The sequence below is a fragment of the Rhododendron vialii genome, chromosome 7a (assembly GCF_030253575.1).
Source record: "Rhododendron vialii isolate Sample 1 chromosome 7a, ASM3025357v1".
NCBI classification, from domain to species: Eukaryota; Viridiplantae; Streptophyta; class Magnoliopsida; order Ericales; family Ericaceae; genus Rhododendron; species Rhododendron vialii.
The window spans coordinates 13,443,180-13,467,712 of NC_080563.1; the positions used below are offsets into that span (position 1 = coordinate 13,443,180).

A 24,533-nucleotide genomic window follows, 5' to 3' on the forward strand; every position below is an offset into this window, starting at 1 on the left:
ACACCACCACCACCAACTCCACCACTCTACCACCACCACCACCACCACTCCACCACTACCATCATTACACCACCACACACCACCGCTCCTACCATCACCTCCACCACTCCACCACCATCACCACCACTCCCACTCCACCACCACTACCATCACTACACCACCACCACCACTACCAGCACTCCTACTACCTCCACCACTTCCCCCCCACCACTCCACCACCATTACCAAAAGTATATTGTGACCGTTATTAAATTAAGATAAAATTGGAACAAAATTAATTCATCATTTTTTTAATTCAGTACTTAATATATTTATCAAACAGCTTTTCAGCTTAAAAATTTCAGCATTCAGTTTTCAGTACTTAATTTTTCAGCTTTCAGTTTCAGTTTTCAGTTTTATCAAACAGCCCTTAGTCTAAGGTCTAAGACTTAAAAATTTGCCCCTCATGGTATTAAGTTCGAAACTGCTCAAGAGCTATCAATTCTCAAGGGTTAGATCATATGGAACTTTCGTCCGGCTTCAAGTGCATCTCTAGTTAGCAGTATCGGCTTTGATATTTGGGTTGCCTAAGTTCGATTTCCAAGCATGATTACCCTTTTATTTTTAAGTCATACAAAAAAAAAGAAAAAAGAAACTTCTGCCATAGTTGGGGTTGCCCTATTTTTTTGTTGGGCTTCTAATTCTTTGTTCTTGTCGAATTACAAAGGTTATTTTATTTTATGTTGTTCTATGGTGGTGGGTTGTCTAAGTCCGAGGTTTTTATTCAAAGAGAAAGAGGGTGAATCTAAAAAGAGAAGTGCAAAAATATACTCCAATTTACTTTAAGAATGAGCAGGCAACTCAAATTGTCAACAAATATCATAACCTTAACAAACAACTCATCAGAACTGTAGGAGAAGTGTATATTTTCTTCCACTTTGAAACAAGACCTCTAATTAAAATTGGCTTTAAGGAAAATGTGAAACTTTCAAGATAAATAAAACTCACACTCCCTATTTTAGTGGACGTATTCATTTTTTCATTTTTTTTTTTCCTTGCCGGCATCGTGAGTGATGAAAGTAAAAGAAAATGCTACTATTATTCCGATGGAAATAGTTTGTGCTTACAGAGGATGGTAGAAAGCCTGCACAACTTAATTCATATAAGGAATGTGATCATTTCCCGTCCTTAATATAATATAAACTGGAAGCGACAGTCAAAATCTAAACTGTCTATTGAGCAATTAATGGTTCAGATTTTGCTCGAGCCCTATTATTCGCAAGGAAGATTTGTAGGGAATCACGCAAGAAAAAACGCGTTTGGATCCATTCTAGGTTCCACAAAAATCTAGAAAAATTTCCATAAATTTTTGAATATTATTTTATGGGACCCTGTAAAAAATCTGCTTCAACAGACATCGGTAAGTATTACTTTTGGATTCGTAAGGGCGAACTGGGCAATTTCACCGCTACAAATCTAAAAGTAATACTTATCGATGTCTGTTGTAGTTGATTTTTTACAGAGCTCCATAAAATAATATTCAAAAGTTTACAAATATTTTTCTAAATTTTTGTGAGATCCGAAATAAATCCAAATGCGTTTTTTTATGGGTGTTTCACTGCAAATCTTTCTTACAATTAGAATTTCCGCTTAAAAAAAATTGGTGTGATCATAAGAAATTGCTAACATATGGGACCACAAAATAGTAGGGGATGTTGCTGATTCCCTTGTGTGGCAGTGATTCCATTGGAAGAAAAACGAAAACCCATATGGTCACGTGGTATACATACAGTATATAAAATCTCCCAAAAACCACCTAATCCCAAACCCACAAACAAATGGAAATCCCACAATAGAATCAAATTGAACCTTCTTGACCCTTTTTTCACCTGCCTGCTGTCATCCCATCTTCTTGAATATTATTTTATGGGGTCCTGTAAAAAATCAACACAAACAGACATCGATAAGTATTACTTTTGGATTCGTAAGGGCGAATTGGACAATTTCACCGTTACGAATCTAAAAGTAATACTTACCAATGTCTGTTGCAGCTGATTTTTACAGGGCCCCATAAAATAATATTCAAAAATTTATGAATATTTTTCTAGATTTTTGTGAGATCCGAAATAAATCCAAATGCATTTTTTTATGGATAGTTCCCTGCAAACCTTTCTTACAATTAGAATTTCCGCTTAAAAAAAATTGGTGTGATCATAAGAAATTGCTAACATATGGGACCAGAAAATAGTAGGGGATGTTGCTGATTCCATTGTGTGGCAGTGATTCCATTGGAAGAAAAACGAAAGCCCATATGGTCACGTGGTATATATACAGTATATAAAATCTCCCAAAACCCACCTCATCCCAAACCCACAAACAAATGGAAATCCCACAATAGAATCAAATTGAACCTTCTTGACCCTTTTTTCACCTGCCAGCCGTCATCCCATCTTCTGACTAATAGCATCTCTAAACATACGGAGGGAAACGGGTCCACAAACCTAAACAAATGCTGGAGTATAATTAATTAACATCATTAAAATGTTGTTAGAATTGAATCTTGACCCTTACTATATATATGTATATGTGTTGGAAAATAGTTTCTGCGATCCAATTTTTGTCTTTAATAATCTAAGACAAAAAGATTATTTGTCTTTGGTAGTGAATTCCTCACATTCTTTTTTGCCAAATACACTCCATTTTTTGTTATTTTGTGAAAATTTTATGTGCAATATTTTTTCAATAAAAGATAAGAAGTAGAGTGTATTTATCAAAAAAGAAAGTATAAAAATTATTTCACTTTTTCTTCTAGTATAAAAAATACACATAACATGAACATTCACGGAAAAGTATTAGAATGATAACATCAAAAAGTGGAGTGCTAAAACCAAGTCCCTTAGGATGATGAGTTTGACCTAATTTTCTAAGGGTTTTGAATATGATTTTCTTAGTTGTTTTCTCTTAATTTTTACAAGATTTGGATCAAAGTTAAAAAACAATTATGTAAGAGTAACAGTAATTTTGTCTTTTGGAATGTAAAATGAGAATCCAAAAAACTCTTCTCTGGTTTGATTTTTGGATTGTTGCCCTATTACTTTTAGGCTCCATTTGTTTGGGCGTAAAATATTTTTCGGTAAAATATTTTACCTATTTTTTAGTATTTGGTAGTGTAAAAATGAGGAAAACATTTTACATGTAAAATATTTTTCATTAATTGGATGAAAATGAATTACCCTTAAATATTCTGTAAGTTATTTTCCGAAATGAACCCGTTGCCTTCTACTGCAATTCTCACTTCTCAGTTTCCTCGATCGTCAGTCCTGACTCACGTTCAATTCCAATTTTCTCAAATTTCTCCACTGCAATTCTACACTATTTTGTCGATTTCTAAAAATATTTTTTAAGTGCCAACCAAACACCAAAAAATAAAAGTTTAAAGTATATTTTTTGAAAAAATATTTTACATGAAAAACATTTTATATTGTAAAACATTTTACATGAAAACAAACGGAGCCTTAGTTTTGAAAATTTTAATTGGGATAAAATGCAATTTCAGTGTGGTCGCCAAACACTTATCAGCTGAGAAGACAAAATTCATAATGCAAAAATAAAGCTCTGAAAGACCCCTTCATTCACACCAGCTTTCTTCTCCTTTTTCCTCTCAATAAATGTCTAGCCTACTTCTAAAGAGATGAAAATGAGGTATCGCAAAGTGCCATACGGGTGGGGCAAATCCAAATGTCTAGTCTATTTCTAAAGGGATGGCATAAGGGTACTAAAAAGTTGCATACGGGTGGGCCAAATCCAAAGGGCATCTACCACTATACCAAGTACTCACGCTCTTGACAAGAACGGAACCCTTATCTTCCACGTGGAAGAGGTGATGAAGTGCCATTCCTTTAGCACTCACACTTGCCCCTCTCTCTCTCCTCTCTCTGTCTCTCTTTTTTTGTCACACTGTAGGATGTTAATTAGTATGTTAGAAGAATTAGATTTCTTTTTTGTGAAAGGTGAAAAAATTCATTAATCTTAAAGATGTTACATGACTAATAGGACAAGGAAATAACATCCGTATTCAAAAGAATACTTATGCCCAGTCCGAAATTCAAAACCTAAGATTAACAAGAAACCAATCAAAGGACACCCATATAAAACATAGTCCATCTAAATAGGCCGAAGCCCATCCCCCCAATGTGAGTCTAAAATATTCAAAGAGAAATGCTAAGTATAAAGAAAATAGACAAAGAATTGACCCTTAAAGTGTACATGAACGGCTCAGATGCACTGCACACTGAATCTGAGCCGTTTATTGACACTTTAACGGTCAATTGTTTGTCCCTCATATTCAAATCATTACAGACACATCACATAAAAGACATGGGTCAAGTCCAAACCCCCTAACCAAACCCAAACTATTCTACCACCAACGGAGGCGGAACTGCAAGAAGCCTGTCGGCGGCCCTCGCCACCGCAAAACACAGCTGGATCCCTCAGAAGACTGCCGCGTGAACCCGCCGATTTGGACCCCAGAAACGATCAATGGAAGCCCGCAGCAGAGAAACGCCGCTGAGAACCGCCGTGGGCCATCGCAACAGCACCAAAGAAAACACCTTTGAGTAAGACGGAGCTAGCAATCCACCTGCAGAGCCTTCAGCGTCCACATCAGCATACTCAAAGTCTTGATCCCACCAGAGAGAGCTGACAAATTCTGCGGTGGATTAGATTACTACCTTTGAGAAGAATTAGATTACTGCGGGACCAACTTCGCTCCTGCCTTCTTGACACATACGATAAGTGTACAATTATAGCACTAAGTTTCACTTCTGACAAGTTACATAAAGTTTTTGAAAGATCAATTAATAATTGAAGGTAAAGTTGTAGCAATTTTTAAGCTAAAACGGTATAAGAAACCAGTCAAAATACTGTTTGTTTATTCTCAGCAAATTACCGTCATTCTACTGCAGTAAATTGACTAAAAACTTCTCTGATACCATGTGAAGATATGAGAAAAGATGTATTATTAATTGTGTCAAACCATAATTTTAACATGTCTTTATATATGCTATAATGTTCTTGATCACTAAGAAATTTAAACCAAATAGAAAACATACATTATAAAGAAATCAACCAAACTAGGAAACATGAATAATAGACCCTACAAAACATGGTAACATAATATTAACATCTCCTTCAAACTCAAGTAGGTTTACCAACATGAGTTTGAAAAAACCCAATAGAAACCAGGAACATCCAAGTAAAAAGAAACCAGGAGCAGCCACGCCAAGCTAAGCTAAGAGAAATCAGGAGAAGCAAGGAGAGCCAAAAATAACCCTGAGCGACTACATATTACTATGAGTGTCCGGTGGATGGCGAAAAAATTTAGGCTGCTCGCCAAGAGTGAAAATTCCACAGGACCTAAACTTTATAGCGCTCTAATACCATGTTAAATTTCTCAGAGGGTTTCAACTTATAACCAATTGACTATAGGTGGAGTAACCTCTAGATTATATTAACTAAGCTTGGGTGGCTTAAATGAGCGATGTGAAACACAGTCTAAAATGGAAAAACTAGATTAGTACAGACATCGGACAAGGAAAACCCGCTGGGAGGAAAAACTAGAAAAAATAGTAAAAACTCACTTCCCGATCCACCTCTCCCTTTATTAGCCGCACCGACATCCACCGCTAGGCTGACCACCACACACCGGCTACCTTGCTCTGATCTGCACTAGAAGAACCTCTCCCTTTATTAGCCGCACCGACGTCCATTGCTAGGCTGACCACCACACACCGGCTACCTTGCTCTAATTTGCACTAGAAGAACGCCAGACAAAACGGATGATTCTATCGCGGAAGGCCGGATCACTGGGTCAACATAGCGGAAATAAACAAGCTACGCGGGGGGAGGGGGAAAACGGTAAGGAAACGACTGGTGGAAGGTCAGGACTTAGGAGATGAGGAGGGGAGGAGGAGGAGGGACCAGCCCCCACCCCCAGGGTGAGCAAAAGTTAGCCTGATACTAAAAGGTTGGAATATCACCAAAGTTGAATAAAGCAAAATCGACACAGATGAACTTCTTCTTCTTTTTTTTTAACTGGAGGTCATTTTATAATGATCAAGAGATGTCATTACAAAGGAAGATGCAATCCAATGCAATCAGAAAGAGTAGCTGATCTATACTACTTCTTTTAAATGTACGAAAATGTTTCCTCCTTTTTGCTTTTCATAAATGCCCCTAGCACTTGCAACTAATACCAGTCTTATCTTACACCTCTTCCCAACGACACAATACAACGGCTCCAACCAAAACCATACAACCTGAACGACGCACCATTTTCCAACAGCTCCCAATAAGCACCCCTTCAATCCTTCTTTACAATGGTTCGCCTTGGGAAAATCGAATTCCCCCTCACGTTTATCTCCAGATTCCTCACTACCAACATTACATCCCAAAAAAAAACCTGCAGATTACCGCTAGAAACATCTCTGAGCATCTCCCTTCGTCTTTCAAGCGCTTCAACAGTCGCCAAACACAACCACCACCCCGTCTTCCTTTGACTTTTTTTCCATCTTCGTCTCCGACCTTCAATTGGATTTCAGACTGCTACTTAGACCCCGTCCTAGCGACAATCGCCGAAGAAGAGCCCGGTTTCTGTTGCCTACAATATTTAATTGCATAGTAAGTTCAAACTTTTCCATCCTCCTTTCCCCGATCTCCATAGATTGTATCCCTTAAAAAAAAGAATTGTTGATGTTATGCATACCAATTGTTCGATAGGGTTTCTGAAAATCGTTGATGTTAAGCACACCAATTGTTCATGTTACGCACACCAATTGTTCGATAGAATTTCTGAATTGATGAAGTTATGCACACCAATTGTTCGATAGAATTTCTGAATTGATGAAGCTATGCACACCAATTGTTCGATGGAATTACTCAACATTTTTTGGTGTTGGATTAATGGCTTTCTTTTCCCTTGGGGCGGAGTTACCACAATCTAGACAGTTCTAGGTCCAATACGTTTTTTGGGTTTGAATTCATGTCAAGCAAGCCCGATTCTGTTGCCCTAAATTTGTAACATGTACCCATGTATTAATTTTGGTTTTAACTTTATTTGACTGTTCCTACCTTGTTTTTTTGTCCACCGTCCCGTTCTTAGGAGTGGATTTTTATTCTTGAAAAGTGAGTACCAATGTTGGGTAAAGCATGTTGCTATCTAAATCTTCTTCTTTCACTTTAATGGTGTACACCAACTGTTTAATCAATGTCACAACTCACGCCCACCAACATAACCTCTGTTTTCAAATGTTTAACTTGACTCAATCCGTAATTATCTTGCTATGGTCCAGATAAAATATACATTGAGGGGAATATATTATCAAATGTTATCCTCCAGTCATAAAGTCAGTATCTCTTAATTAGATAAAATTGATAGTGAGAAGTGATTATTAATTTTTTTTGAAACAATCACTTTTGCTTCTCAAGAAGTGCTTAAAGTAGATAATATACAATACGCACACATGAGTATTGAGTACTACAATGAACACATGTGTAGTTGTAGTGAATTTGGGCGGAATGATGAACATTGTCAACTGTGAATTTTTTTTAGGGATAGCTGCCTGAAGTTGATGTTTACATCCACCAGAAAGTAGAGATGTATGTTGCGAATGTTGACATGTCCATTTGGAGTATGGAACTAAGGAAGGATTATCTTCTTATTTAGGGAAACAAATAAGACCCAACACTTATTCCTGAATTGTAAACACGTAACCATTTCGAGGTCTTGGTTCTTTCTAGAAAGCCTTCACATATTGTGGAAAGGAACATTTTCCTGACCGCCTCTTGAACACTTGTAGGTGGAGTTTATGGTTCACAAATTCTATTTGGCACTTCATGGTTATCTATTTTGGTGTGTGTGCATGTGCATGAGTTTGTTGGAAGTTAGTGTTATGGGATAATTCTGACTTGTAGGCCAAAGCTTGATACCTTACTATTTCCTAGTTGTTTTGTCTCTGCCAGTGGATATCTTAGATGACATGTTGGCTGGTGAAGGATGGACTGTGTAGGATTAATTGGAATACGGAGAGAGTGATTACTATCCACTGCTTTAAAATGGGCACATGCTTTATATGCATGACATGAGAGAAGTAGTTGTACGTGCTGTTGTTCCCATGGATGAAGAAGGCAAGACGGCTGTAAGTCCTTATAACCACATATTGCTTCTCTTATTAACATGTGTAACTGTGTACTGGATTCTTTGTTTTTGGAGATACATGTGGCTTTTGTAAGAAATTTGGGGTAGCTTCTATTAAGTGACACCTGTGAAGATTTCAAAAAATTCTAAATAGTTGGGTCAATCTTTAAGACTCAGTACATGTGTAGGTGCAGTAACTTGATCAGTTGTGTTACAATTTTTTTGTAATGATGTTACATTACAATAATTAACATTGCTGGAAATATGTGACATTTTCCCATTTCATGTGAAAGTTGGATTGAATAGATGCGTAGAACTAGAATATGAGACAATGAAATTTCGAATGACTTATTGAATGACACCTTTGAAACAAAACCTTGGTCATGCCACTACTTGTATTAGTACCACACTAATTGGAGAAAAGTAACTTTAAACCAATGGGAAGGGAAGAACTTGAGGGAACAATTTGAGTTTACTATTCCCATAATTTGAGTTTATTGTTCCCATACCTACGTGAGAAACAGAGTGAAAATGAGTTTATTTATTGGTATTTTGTAGGGCTCTGTTGTTCTAATATAACAAGGAACTTAATCATATTTGTTTCCCAGTGCAACTTTGGGAGAGTCTATGATTGTTATTAGTAAGGGGGATAAATAAAGGGAGAACATCATCTCTTGTCCCCCTCTCTTGAAGCCATGCACTAGAGGGAAATGACAAGATAGTATTAGTTTGCTTTGTCAAACGAATAGTTCAAATTTGTGTTAACCTCCAGTTAATTAAAAGAGGTCCAATTAGCTTTTGTCAAATTTATCTTAACTCTTAACCTCCAGTTAATTAAAATAGGTCCAATTATACACACCTTTTGGGCTGATCGAATTTATATTAACTCTACAAATGACTTGAAGGGCTCCATTGGCTACATACCTCCAGGTTAGTTTCTTCCTCAAGAAAGATTTTGGGGTGATCCACATGAATGTTTTTTTCTTATCTCTACATTGTTTCTTTGTCCATAGAGCTACCAAATATATACATCCTCGCATGCAAAGTACTCATTAAGAAGATTCCTAGATAACTTTTTGCATTTGATGAAATTCAATGCAGAATATGGTATGGGAGAGAAACCATCGATGGCTGGAGATGTGTACAGTTACGGGATCACGTTGCTGGAGCTTTTTACTGGAAAGAGCTCTAACCATGAGAGTTCCACAGCAGATTTAAGCTTGAAGAAATGGGTGCAAATGGCATTCGCAACCAACGTAGATCAAGTGTTGGATCCTGGTCTGGTGCCAATCAATTGAAGTGATGTTCAGTCCATTACTTCAAAGTCATAGAGTGATTGCTCGATTGTAGTACTTGGTGTTGGTCTCGCTTACATTGTTGATTTGCCAGACGGACGCATTAGCATGAGGGATGCTAGAGGGCAGTCCTATTCCTAAAATAGGCTATAGCAGGAATGCTTGATCTGTCCATCAATTTTTATATTAAGTGCTTGTGCTTTAGGTATCTGTGTCCGACTTCTACAAATTCAGAGCTCTTGTGTCATGGATCAGAATTGTTTTTTTTTTCCCCAATTTTCATCTCCACTGTGTATTATCAGTTGCCTAGATGTTTGCCGACACAAAAGCCAATGGCCAAGAACTTATATTTGGCCATAATATTATTACTTTCTTTTACACTAGATTCTCCTTTTAGAAGCCATATCTCATAATGCATCACAATGATTTTTGTGTAATTCTTTGGTACAATCGAGCTAGATAGCCCGTAACATGGAAGGACATATCCAAGAGGCACTCAATATCAGTTGAATCCTCCATAGCTCTTCTTGGTGTCCTTGGTGATCAATGTGTTTTTTACTACTGGCTTGGAGCTAGGATATACACTTCTCACAAGGTTGTTCTAACACTTATGTTCTTGGCACTCTACTGAATGAGAAGCATAGGTTCAATGGATACCTAGGGCCAAAACGGTCTCAAAAAATGAAAAAAACACATACCTTTGTATTTCATGGTTTCTTGTACAGCATGAGAAATAACACGTGCAACGCACGTGCAAGATTACTAGTGAAATAAAAAACGGAAAGACCATGCGCGGGAAACATAGCCCAATCCTCATCTAAACTAGAATCAAAGAAGATTGCAATCCAATGAGCCGCTTCATTTCCTTCTCTCGGGGTCCAATGTCGACACATATATACTTGCCAAATAAAACAAAAAAAACAATAGAGAGTAGAGATGCGAAAACAAAGTCTTCGCCGCACATAAACTGTTGGGAAAAAACTATCTGAAACACCATGAATATTTTTCCCTCTTTGTGCAAATAGAGGATAGGCTAAATTATCGCAACCACAATAATCAGCAACAAGCAATTTAGGAGCCGAAAAGTAAATAGCAACAAGTAAGCATACCACAAGACACCGGAATTTTTACGTGGTTCCCCCTAAATTAGAGGTACGTCCACGGGAGCATAATCGTTACCAAATCTTCCATTATAATGATAATGGGGTTACAAGAGTTCTTCCCTAGCAAGCTACTAGAGACATACAAACATTACCTAAAGGTAGATTTCAAAAAAATCAACAAAGAGTACAAGTTTAGGTCTCGCCAAGTGAATTTCCCAAATTCTTAGAACCCGAGAGAACCTTGCCGATCCACTCCGATAATCACGTAGAGCTCGTCGAACCATGGAACACTACAAAAACCCATCAAAATCGGAGTAGCAACAGCGGTCGGATCTTAGCTTGAACTAAGGAGCAAAACCCTCTCTTTTGTTCGTGGTTTCTAAAAGCTCAATGTATCTCTCGAAAAAGTGACACAGCAATAGCCACTTCAGAGACTAATAAAAAAGTCTCTCTTGATTTCATTTGAAATTTGAGAAACTACAAGATTCTCCTTTGCAATTCCAAGAATAGCAAGATTACCCCATAACATTTTGGACCCCATTAAATGAGCGCACCTTGAGGAACTCATCATCAAGGAGGGACCCACCCAACATAAACTATCCAGAAAGTGTACCCACACAACAGTTGTACACAGATCATGGTGTGGAGTCCAGTATGAGTCCTGCACGTATGGTCCGATCCGTTCATTAAATATAAATCACTTTTTTTAGGGCCCTTATGAAAAAACAATTCAATTCGATACCTATAGATGCTCCATTCAAACATCTAATTTTCATTATCTTGAAATCTGAATAAAAAGTTAGATGATTGGATTGAGTACCTATAGGTATCGGATTGAGCTGATTTCCACGTTCGAACCGTCGAAAAAATATTTTACACTTAATGAATAGTTCGGATCGTTTGTGGAAGACTTGTAGTGGACTCCACACCGTTATCTGTGCAAAGAATATGTGCAACAAATCTGTGTAGGTAGCACTGTTCTAAACTATCTTTGTCATCTCAAATCATATTTTGGCTCAGCAAATTGCTCTCAACCCTATCTCTCTCTTCCTCTCTCTCAACCCTAGCCACCACATCTTCTCGATCTTCTCCCTTCCTCTCCCCCCCGTGGGTTCCATACCCGTGTGCGGCGGCGGGAGGGGGAGGCCATGGTACTACCGACTCCATTTCTTTGTGTTTGTTTTTGTTTTTTTTTTCATTCTGTCTCTCCAAATCTACGACTTGTTGTCTGATCTGTGAGAGTTTTGTCCCTCGTTCTACGAGAGTTTTGTCTCTCGTTCAACGAGAGTTATTAGTTTCGTCTTCGGACGAATTTTGTCTACAGATCAGATTCTCTCAATCGAGGTTGTTTCACAACGATATCTATATTTCAGCGTTCTATCCCTACATAATGTCTTTGGCGAGGCAACCTGTGGCGGCTTGGCAGATTTGTAGTTCTTGGGAGTTCATTAGTGCGTTCATACTTGGCTGAAGTGCATCTGATCGTCTGGGTATTTGGTGTCTTTTGTCCTTAACTTTGCACTTTTTCTCGTTTGAGACTCCTAATTGGTTGTTAGGCAGTTTAAAAATGTCGCTATTGCGTCAGGCCATGTCTGGGTTAGGATGAAAAGACATCGATTGCCTTGTGATTTACTTGTTTTCTATTTGTTAGACGATTAGTTTGGCTTTGTCCAAGTTCTTTGTATTGATCTCCGTTTTGTAAGTGCCGCTAGGCGTTTATCAATACAATCTTCTCACTTTTGTCAAAAAAAAAAAACCTATCTTTGTCAGGCAACTTTGTTTGTTTGCCATTTAGGGAACCTGGGCGGGGCAAGAATTTGCCATTTAGGGAACCTGGGCGGGGCAAGAAAAAAGGTTAGCTAAATCAGAAGATGCAGTAGAATTTCCTACGAGAAATTTTCCACCATCCAAACTCTTAAAAAGGAGGCACAAACAACTCCATTTCAGTTATGTTTTCTTCACTTCCCTCTCATTCCCATCCATCTTTCTTCATAGAGACTGTGAACAACTTTCTAATAATGTTCAGACCAAGCACAAGTAGGACCTTCAATGGAAGGATCAATGTGGCGTTCGTAAACATAAGATCATACAATTACGTCTTGCAACAAACTCCCGCGCCCACTCCCGGCCGGCACACCATTTTCGCCTTCCTGATTACGGCCCTCTTTAACTTCCTTCAACTGCAGTATCAGAGCGCCGGTACTGTTTCTCCATTCCAAACACACCCCAAAACGATGTGGGCTGGACTTTTCAGTTTGCTCCTATATTGCATTGCATACGAGGTTGAGCCAAGGTTTGTCCAAGTGGGTCAAGGTGGAATGGGGTTGTTTGGCTCAATTCTCTCTGTATCACTGGCCTCTGTTCTTTTCCATAACTCTGTTTCTCCCGCTCTTTATTTTCTGTACATCCTGTTTTCAAACAGGGAGATGTTGTGCTCCGCAATTTATGTGTTTTGGAGCTGGATCCATCAGAGAATGGTTGCTGATCTTTTTCGAGTAATACATTCCATAAACTGGCGGTGGTTTGTAGCTCCTGCCTCTTCCAACAGGGTAGCCCTTCTCCCACTGTAAAGAAGTGCGGGTGCTGTTCATTTTCGGTTGCTCACAAAGTGAAAATATGGGTGAATTTTGACAGTTGAAGGAGAAGAGTTGAACCTAATAAATTAGTCTGCTATCTGTTCATTTTCGGTTGCTCACAAAGTGAAAATATACGATTACGTTTTATTTATGGGTAGTAATTTTCACCCTTATCCAATAGCTTTCATTTTTAATTCTCTCTACTTTTTGCTGATTCACAACATTCTTCTTTCAGTTATTCATCCGAGGATTCTGCAAGACACTCCCTGCGGTGCATCATGCTAGGCAGATCCGGACTGTCTATCTCGGCAATCAATGGTTCAGATATGTTTGTTACTTCCAGCGTCCCCTAATGTTTGTCCGATCCGCAAAACGGAGACGTAAAAATAATACAATTTTTGTCAGAAGAATTCAATTTTTTTTCAACAATTCACTATATGTCGATGAGTTCTTTTAATATATGAAAAAAAGTTTAAATTTTTCTTGAAAGAAAGTGTATTATTTTTTAGTTTTCGTTTTGCAGACCAGACAAACATTTTGGGACGAATGTAGTATTTTTGACTGGTAATAGGAGTTATTAACTTCGATCGGTAAAAAATAACAAATATATCTGACCCATTGATTGCCGAAATAGATGGTCCGAATTTATCCTGTAGGGTGCACTATAGGGAAGTGCCCTGCAAGATTTCCAATTTTGCCACATGAAGGGATGATATGACATAGGATTAGTAAAAAAAAAAAAGACTCCGGATGTACGTAGTAATAAGCATGCATGCACTTAATATATATATATATTGCAAAGGAATTCATAAGCAGCGAAAGTCCTAATATTCAACTTCTCAGAAAGAAAGTATATCAAGTAAGACTTATATATTGAAGCAAAGTTTTAATTAGTAGAAATCGGTTGATAAACTTCCATCGGATCCAATAGAAATATGGACCTTACTGTACGTATTGACTAAAGAGTGAATATGTGGGGTCCCGAAATTACTAGATCACTTCCTTTGAGCCTTTGGTTAAGCCTCTGGTTAGGATAGATGGTTCGATCGCCTAGCCCTTTGCCTGATCTGCACAAGAAGGCACGATTAAAAGACCACACCGGAGGAGCTCCGGGATGGCCCTCCGGCGTGAGGGTGAATGCCCCTCCTTCTCTCCGACGCTCCAGCGGCCCATGAAAGGTCTATGTACCCACCACCCCCTCCCTTTCTCGAACGCCAATCTAAACCCTTTGAGAAGAAATCGTAGATTGAATTGGTCCAGCGGTTGCTACAGTAGCTCGCTTGACGGGGTGAGTTACCGTAGCCACCCCTCAGAGTATCATGCCTAAGGCAAGGTTGATGGTTCTGCGATTTGAGGGTTTCGGCTAGGTATCTAAGCGAGAAACCAAGTTAGATAAGGTTGTTGGAGATGTTCTTAGGTGGAGTTTCCTCTAAGTTTTTTTTTTTTTTTCATTTTATCATCTCATTGACATTAATCAACAAGTTTTGACATTTTAACTTTTTGTTCATACTAACTAACTACTTATCTACAATAACTTCTCTGGGGTGTTCCCACTGATAAAAAACACTAAAAACTTAACGCATTTTACCATCTTGTTTCTACTAACAAAAGAGTTTTGGCATTTTCATCTCATTTTCACTAACAAAATAGTTGTAACAAAAACTCTTTTTGCTATAGTAATTCTACTTACAAACTCATCAACAACTTATTCACTACCGGAAACAACTTGAGATTTCTCAACAACTTATTCACTACTGAAAATACTTAACAACTTCTCAACCACAAATAAAAATCTATAAATTTTTCACTACCGAAAACACCCCTTTTATGCTATGTTTGAATGGGTTTTTGAAAATTTTTGAGTTTGGTTTTTGGAGTAATGAATGAAGAAAGAAATTATGATAATGATTGGAGATATGAGTAATGAGTGGATAGAGATAGAGATAGAGAGAGAAATGATAATAATGATTGGAGATATGAGTAATGAGTAGAATAATAATTGAAAGTATGGAGTAACGAGTATTTTTGAATTGAGTAATTTTTTTCAAAATGCAAACCGAATAATGCATTAACTTTCTCACTCATATACTCATCTACAACTTATTCATTACCGAAAACACCAAACAACTTGTTTGCAAATTTTTTTTCAAAACTTATTCACTACCGAAAGGGCCTAAACTTCAAAAGTACTAAACAAGTTGCACATGGCTTCCTACAAAATTCCCTCCACCGTCCGTTATCTCCTTTTTTTTTTTTTTTTGTGTGCTTGCACACAACATGTAAAAATTAAGAACAAAAGCTCGAAAGTTTATAAAAGGGGAGTACGTACACGTTCATCTAAGATGCAATGCAAGGGGATTTAGTAATTTGATTTTAGGCTTTTATCTTGATCCCATCTCGATTTCTCACCTATACAATTAAGCACGGACAGGGAGAAATAACGGCAACTCATCTGAATTTTTCAACAAATTACCAAATTTTAAGCTATAATATCTATCCCATATCTGGATCTGACTGTGTGCGATATAAGTACACCTGTTTGAATATAATTTTTCATAACATCAAACTTTCCATTCATAATTTATGAATACTATGACTTTTATCTTGATGTACGTTATGAATTCCTTTTTGATTATTATAAATTTATGGTGCATTGTTTTTTTATTTTTTGGGGAGTGAATCATTTCATTGCTAAGCTCCAAGGACCTTTTTGTTACCATGTAAGTAATTTAAGGTTAGTTTAAATTGAGGAGTGTACATCCGAGAATGAGGCATGTATAGTAAAAACTCTCTTTTTGATTGATGACAACATTCCATATGAACAATTAAAAAAAAAAATGTGCACGACCTTTGTGAAATAATTTATGATCTACCTTTCCTTTTGGTATTTATCAGCTGAGGTGCGTGTGAGATTAACTGTTACAAATTAGTAGCAGTATAAAATTAGTATAGAGCATTCATAGCGCATAAAATTTCTTACTCATTAATTAGCGTACGTATGACAATTAACGTACGAAACGTGTAAATTTTGGAATTCATGGACCCGATCGAGACACCTCTTGTGATGGTCTTTAGCTGACCCACACAACTTAATCCAGTAAAACAGGACCATCGTTGTGTTCCTAAAGATATACAGTATATATCAAATGCCTGACCGTCTATTGGTAAGTGGGTGCAATGAAAAATCTACAACCTAAATCCGTCAAACTTTGTAGGACAATTTTGACAGTATGTTATGTAGGTTGAATTATTTGCAAATATGGGACCACAAATATAGTAGGGGATGCTGCTGGATGTGGAGAGATGACATTTGAGTACTTACAAAAGAAGCTAGGAAAACCGACATGGTCACGGGTTGGACTGCAGGCAAACGAATAAAAAACTTGAGCTCGAACTCGACTCGAGCCTTAACGAGTGGAGTTTAATCATTTACTAAACAAGTCTTTTTAATCGAGCCGAGCCTCCTTTGACGAGCCGAGCTTTTTCCGAATATGCTCGGCTCATTTAGTCCAAACTCGAGCTCGATTCATTTGCAGCCCTAACTCGTGCGTATAAAATCACAAAACAGACCTCACCCCAAACCCAAAACTAAAAAACGGCACATGTAACCCATATGAACCCTTTGGTACTGATTGAATAAAGAAAGAAGGAGCCCTTTTGGTACTTCACCGATTCTCATCACATCTTATCTACAAAATACGAGGAAGCGGATCCACAAGACTGAACATATGTTGAGTATAACACTATCAAAAAACAAAATACTAGTACTATACTAATAACAAAAAAACTGACAATCGTTCATGAGGAAAGATTTTTGGTGATATTGGACATATAGGACTGGTAGGTCCCCAAAAGTTCATTAAAGACAATAAAAGTTAGAAAAAAAGACAATTGATAGAGTATTTCCACTCAGAAGTTTTCCACCATCCAAACTCTTAAAAAGGAAGCACAAACAACCCCATTTCAGTTATGTCTTCTTCACTTCACTCTCATTCGCATCCATCTTTCTTCATAGAGCCTGAACAACTTTCTAATTATGTTCAGACCAAGCACAAGTAGGACCTTCAATGGAAGGATCAACGTGGCGTTCGTAAACATAAGATCATACAATTACGTCTTGCAACCAACTCCCGCGCCCACTCCCAGCCGGCACACCATTTTCGCCTTCCTGATTACGGCCCTCTTTAACTTCCTTCAACTGCAGTATCAGAGCGCCGGTACTGTTTCTCCATTCCAAACACACCCCAAAACGATGTGGGTTGCACTTTTCAGTTTGCTCTTGTATTGCATTGCATACGATACGAGGTCGAACCAAGCTTCATACAAGTGGGTCAAGGTGGAATATTGGGGTTGTTTGGTTCAATCCTCTCTGTATCACTGGCCTCTTTTCTTTTCCATAACGCTGTTTCTCTTGCTCTTTATTTTCTCTACATCCTGTTTTCGAACAGGGAGATGTTGTGCTCTGCAATTTCTGTGTTTTGGAACTGGATCCATCAGAGAATGGTTGCTGATCTTTTTCGAGTAATACATTCCATAAACTGGCGGTGGTTTATAGCTCCTGCCTCTTCCAACAGGGGAGCCCTTCTCCCACTGTAATGAAGTGCGGGTGCTGTTCATTTTCGGCTGCTCACAAAGTGAAAATATGGGGGAATTTTGAGAGTTGAACCCAATAAATTAGTCTGCTGTTCATTTTCTCCCCTGTTTTATCCATTCTATGTTGTGTTTTGTCGGTGTTGGTGTTGTGTGGCGGTGATCTGATCTCAGCTAATACTATTGGAAAATCTTTGAGTAACTGTTGATCAGAGAGGGTCGTGTATTCCCTTATATTTATGGCACTTATAAGATTACGCTTTATTTATGGGTAGTAATTTTCACCCTTATTCCATTAGCTTTCATTTTTAATTCTCTCTACTTTTGCTAATTTACAACATTCTACTTTCAGTTTTTCATTTTTGCCGCATGACGGGGTAATATAAGGAGATGTCAAACGAGCCGGGTTGACACGGCATGACACAAAACGGTTTTAGATGAACACAACACAGAAGAGGGCTGAGCACGGCACGGCACAACACGGTTTTAGACAGCATAGCATGACACGGTTCTAAATGGGCGTGGCACGGACACAAAAGGGCATGGCACACTTACCGAAATTTTTTTTTTTTGCAACAAGAAGAACATCATATATATAAATGAAAGAAAGAGTCCAAGGGTCTAATCAAACAAAATACAGCACAAAATACACTTAGAATTATGCTATCGCCAGAAGATAAAAGACTAACAAAAAGCCCAGGGACACTGATAACAAGCGCAGGCCAATAAGAGACCTAAAGAACAGTGCAAAGTGTGAGAAGTGTGGAAATTGTGAGTGCAACAACTCCAGAACATAACATAAGCAAATAAAACTAAAAAGCAACAAATTAAGCTAATGTATCTTTAGAAACACATCTGTAAGGAGACCGCCACCATCGAAACTCGGAAACACCGTGAAATCTCCGCCACAACCTGCCTCCAAGCAAACCTGCAAAAAAAGACTTTACCACAAGCACATGCCGTGCAGCCCCAAGTCCCAACAGCCGTTCTCCTTTATGGTAGGTGATGCATTGAGCAAACCCAGAACATACGACCACACTGCTGGCCGGATCGTGCCCATTTTTAACAGCGACCAATGCAGATCAATTAGTCAATGAGCCAGAACCAACCTCAGCCAAACAGCCTCTTGGCGTCGAACCGTAACACCAATAGCAGAGATGAAAGAGTATGCACCGCATAATCTCCATGATTCCGACAAAAATGCCTTCAAACCCCAACTCAAGGAAGAAGCCATGCATGGAAAATTTCCGATTGAATCGGACGGGGACGGGAACGAGGGGAGTCGGAATCAACCAAAAATCGAAAGATTCCAGTCGATCGGACTGGGAAAGGGCCAAACCGAGGAGGAAGCTGATCAGCTGGATCAAGGCCTTGCCGCTCGACAGGGAGGAAAGACGCGGAGGGGGAAGTCGGGCAAGCAAGGAAAGCGTGCATGGCCGGATCCGAGGGGGCTTAGTTGTCGAAGGACGCCGGTTAACGGAGGGACAAACCACCGGAGCTGCAGGAGGAACAAACCGAGGAGAGGCAGCGGACAGGACACTGGATCTCCGATTGGCGGAACAAACAATGGAGTGAAACAAAGAGAGGCTTATTCTTGAAAAGGAAAGAGTGGATTTACTCGCGGTGGGGGTGGGGGTGGCAGGGGAGGAGGTGGCAGCCTCCCCCACCAAGCTAAACGGGTCAGGCAAGCACGACCCGAGCAGTTTGACACCTATAGTAATATGGCATAGGATGATATGATGAGTAGTTTAAAAAAAAGACTCCGAATGTAGTAATGGAAAGAGCAGAAATTCATAAGTAGAGAAAGTCCTAATTATACTACTTCTCAGAACTTTCTTTATTTACAGAAAGTCTACGCACACATACAATCTGTGCATAGATTGTGCACAGATTTTATTGTGGAGTCCATCATGGGTCTCACACAAATCATCTGAGTCGTTCATTAAATGTAAAACATTTTTTCAAGGGTCTCCGTAAAAAATAAGCTCAATCCAATACCTATAGGTACTCGATTCAACCATATAACTTTTCATTATCCGGAAATCTGAATGAAAAGTTAGATGGTTGGATGAAGCACCTATAGGTATCGGATTGAGCTTATTTTTTATGGGAACCCTTGAAAAAATATTTTACATTTAATGAACGACTCGAATGATTTATGTGGAACCAGCGATGGGCTCCATAACGAAATCTGTGCACAACCTATGCACAGATTGTATGTGTGTGTAGCAGGACTCCTTTATTTACGACGAAAAGAAAGTATCAAGTAAGACTTATTGCAAAACCTTTTGTAGAAATCGGCAGATAAACTTCGTTCGGATCAAAGAGAAATCATATTCGCACGGGCAAATTTCACTGACCTCCCCTGAGGTTTCTGACACGAACAGAAACCTCCCCTGAGGTTTCTGAAATAACATTGCCCTCCCCTCCTTTACCCGACAATACCAAGGGACCCCCCTGCCGTTAACTTTCCGTTAGAAAATGGATGGAAAAGGTGATGTTGTACTATACTTTTTACAATACCTATACTACTCTCATCAGACTCTTTACCCCTCTCATTTATAAAATATAAAATACAAACATTTCTACACTTTGCGCTCATTTCACTTTGAGATTTTGTCCTTATTTAAAAGGATTCATATTTGTTAATTTTCTGTCAGACTCTTGTGAATTATTGGTTCATCTTGATAAGAGGAATTGAAAAAAGTAAAAAATTAAGACTTTTACCAAATATTTTGAGAAATTCAATATTTTGGGTAAAAGTAATAAATTTATACTCTTCTGATTCATCTCGTTGAGACAAACCAATAATCCACAAAAATTTAACGCAAAACTAGCAAATACGAAAAAAATTCAAATATGAACAAAAACCAAAAAGCCTAAAAAGCCCCACAAACAAGCCCGCACGAAAAAATTGAATATGAACAAAAACTGAAAAAGCCTAAAAATCCCACAAACAAACCCACAAAATTTTTTTTCTTGCGGGCTTGTTTGTGGGGCTTTTTAGGCTTTTTGGTTTTTGTTCATATTTGAATTTTTTTCGTATTTGCTAATTTTGCGTTAAATTTTTGTGGATTATTGGTTTGTCTCAACGAGAGGAATCAAAAGAGTATAAATTTATTACTTTTACCCAAAATATTGAATTTCTCAAAATATTTGGTAAAAGTCTTAATTTTTTACTTTTTTCAATTCCTCTTATCAAGACGAACCAATAATTCACAAGAGTTTGACAGAAAATTAACAAATATGAATCCTTTTAAATAAGGACAAAATCTCAAAGTGAAATAAGCGCAAAGTGTAGAAATATTTGTATTTTATATTTTATAAATGAGAGGGGTAAAGAGTCTGATGAGAGTAGTATAAGTATTGTAAAAAGTATAGTACAACATCACCTTTTTCATCCATTTTCTAACGGAAAGTTAACGGCAGGGGGGTCCCTTGGTATTGTCGGGTAAAGGAGGGGAGGGCAGTGTTATTTCAGAAACCTCAGGGGAGGTTTCTGTTCGTGTCAGAAACCTCAGGGGAGGTCAGTGAAATTTGCCCTATTCGCACCCTCGATTGAGCTTAGAGTTCAATTTCTTATTGGCATTTTCGGAGTGAGAAATTAGAGTGTTATGTTTTTTTTAATAATGAATTACATTGTAATTTGGATACTACCATTCTGTTGTCAAAATAAGACAGTATGGCTAGAAGATATATTAATTATGCATCCTTGACCCCGCTCTACTGACAAACACGTGCAAGACATGTGCCAAGAAGTATATAAAACTTTTACCAAATAATCTAGTCCACAAGTTAAACATGGGCAGGGAGAAATAACGGCAACCCATCTGAATTTTTTTCAACAAATATAGCAAATTTTAAGTTATAATATCTATCCCACATCTGGTTTTGGCTGTGTACGATATACACCTCTTGAATATAATTTTTCATAACATCAAACCTTCAATTCATAATTTACGAGTACCATGACTTTTATCTTGATGTTATGAATTCTTATTTGATTATTTTAACTTTATGGTGGAATGTTTATTATTTTTTGGAGAGTGAATCATTCATTGCTAAGCTGCAAGGACCCTTTTCTTTCTATCTTAGTAATTTTAAGTTTAGTTTAAATTGAGGATGAGGTGTATATTGAAAACTCTCTTTTTGATTGATGACAACATTCCATATGATTTAAAAAAAAAAGTGTACTACCTTCCTTTACTTTTTGTATTTAGGTGCCGAATAGCACAATCAGTTTAATATTAGAAGGGGTGTGTGGGATTAAACAAGAACAACGGGGATAGAATACCCCACACTTGTAATCATCGCGCACAGTATTGCTCAGATCGAGATTTGTCTCAACCTAGCTATTTAACCCTTTAATTAGGGAGAAAAGTGATACTTTGATCTCATGGTCATATCTCCAACTCTGAAAATGCAAGCTAAAATCCCTTATGTGCGTGTTTTGTTGTTTTTTTTTCCCACTTATTTGATGTTGCGCTGAGTGTAAATATGCTCCGATCCATTTGTTTTATGCATTTGGTTGTGTGAGGTTCTGAATGTTTTGCGTGGTGTTTAGGCCTCCTTTATAATTGTTATATCCCCTCTCTTGAGATGGCTTTCCGTTCTCTGTATTTTCTTTATTATTATCAATGAAGTATCCTATCATTTGAAGAAAAAAAAAATGCAAGCTAAAATCCTCAATCCTCAAAAGAGTATGGTAAGTTGTAACAATGAAAAATCAAACCTAAATATGTCAAACTTTGTTGGACAATTGTGGCGTATGTTATGGTCATAAGGTTCAATGTGCTTTTAATAATTCTACCTACATAATGAGACCACAAAATTATTGTTTGAGATATAAGTTATACCAACAGATTTGCAGGGGATGTTGCTGGATAATTTTAGATTCGCACTCGTTTTTCGATTCAATTCAAGTGACTATATATGTATCAATTTTTTTGATATCTCAAGGCCTGCCTCAAATAGTTCAGGTGTATTTTGACCAGTTTCTCGGTGAACAATCCCTCCATCCTCTATTGAGGACCCACTAAAAGCCGGAGCAACGCTCCATATAAGCTGACTTCAAATGAGTTGATATCACTTACGCAATTTCGAACGTAAGACCTTAGAAGTGAGTAACTTAAGTTCTAGATCATCACCACCCGTCCTACCCTGGGTCAATAGAACAAAGAAGTGAATGAGTGATTTCAAACACGAGACCTTTGCCGGGAGCAACCCAAGTTTCAAACCATGACCACCAGGCCTACCCCGTCAATACATTCCATACACTTGTTTTTACAGAAAAAACGATACCACTCTCTTCCCAAGCCTTGAGGCCACTTGGGGTTATGCCTAGTCATTACCTTCAAGGTTCCGGAATTAGTCGAGGTACGTGCAAACTGACCTGAACATCCGATTATCAAAAATACCATACAAAGATTACCACCGTAGATAAACTATCTCCGTCAATAGATAGGCAGCTGGAGTATTATTACATGACCCTCTCCTCAATTCAGAGCCCCACTAATAATCAACTCTACTAGCTGAGATCAAAGACCGACACAACAAGCATCCGGTACACATACACCAGTTAAACAGAGAGGTATCTATACAAAGCTATATAACCGACGACAAAATTACGAGCCGCCGGAATTTCTTACAGTGGGAGTAGGCCTCCCCTGTTCACGGGGGCGGGCATTACGATCCACCGCCTGTTCATCAACCGTATTTCTCGCAAAGGATCAGCAACCATTCCCTGATGGATCCACCTCCAAAACTGACGCAGCGGAATTCACGAAGAGATTAGTTGCGTACTAACCAGAACGAGATAGGTACTCGTAGCCACAAACAGTTTTTGAATCCACAAGAAGAAAGACAAAAGTTTGAAATATTATTAATGAAAAGCTTCTTGTTTTGACATGATTTAAGATTTCTTTTACAATCGGATTTTTAGGGTTAGGGTATTATAAAAGGCGCTGTAACTTACTTAATAAAGAAAAACTTTTAAAACTTTTTATCAATAATATTCAAAGTTTCTCTCTGCTTTTTTTTGTGCGCAAGGTTTGCTCGTAGAATCGAGTTCTATCTCGTTTTGATTAGTACGTGTTTATACCCGTTTTTGGCACCGCGGATCGGGCTAGCTGTGAATGGCCATTTAATTAATTCGTTAATTGAATTAGGCCAAAATTATGTAATTGTTGGTTGATGGGTTTATTGGGCCATGGATTTTTTATTAATCTTTGGGCCTAATAACCAAACGCAGCCCATAGAAGAATGCAACCCATGAAGGAAAGGCTGCCCACGGTTTTAGACCCATGAAGAAGATGCTGATTTGGTTCAAGGAGCAGGGCATTGTAGGGAGTTGGTTATTTTCTTGCAGTTGGTTTCTTCCAATTCAAAGGCCAATTGACTTAGTCAATTGGCCACATGTCAAGCTAGCATAAGAGGTGGAGTAGTGGGGAGTTATTGCCACATCATCCCATGATCTTTCAACTACAAATAACTACCATGATTCTGCATGCACAAAAGGAGGAACGATCATGGGACACATGGCAGCCCATGGTGCAAGCAGAAATTCGGATTCAGGTCTGAATCAGCTTGCTATTTTGCCTATATATAGTAGAATCAAAGAAGAAAAATGGGTCCAACACCAATCAAAGCCCAGCGCTTCAAAAACTTTCCCACTTTCAGCAAACTAGACTATCGAATACCTAGTATTCACCCCATTCGAACTAACTTCTTCAAGTAGTTTGAATTTTACTTTTCTTGTACCACTTTATTATCCTGGGGTAATAAAGTTTATGTTTTA

General features: G+C 38.1%; 1 long non-coding RNA gene across 1 annotated transcript; it reads left to right on the plus strand.

The window, feature by feature from the left end:
* The first annotated feature begins 6,156 nt into the window (after positions 1-6,156).
* LOC131332067 (uncharacterized) lies at positions 6,157-9,851 on the plus strand. The gene is made up of 3 exons (XR_009201588.1): positions 6,157-6,657; positions 7,999-8,174; positions 9,275-9,851. It is a non-coding gene; the product is annotated as an uncharacterized LOC131332067 (long non-coding RNA).
* The last annotated feature ends 14,682 nt before the right edge of the window (positions 9,852-24,533 follow it).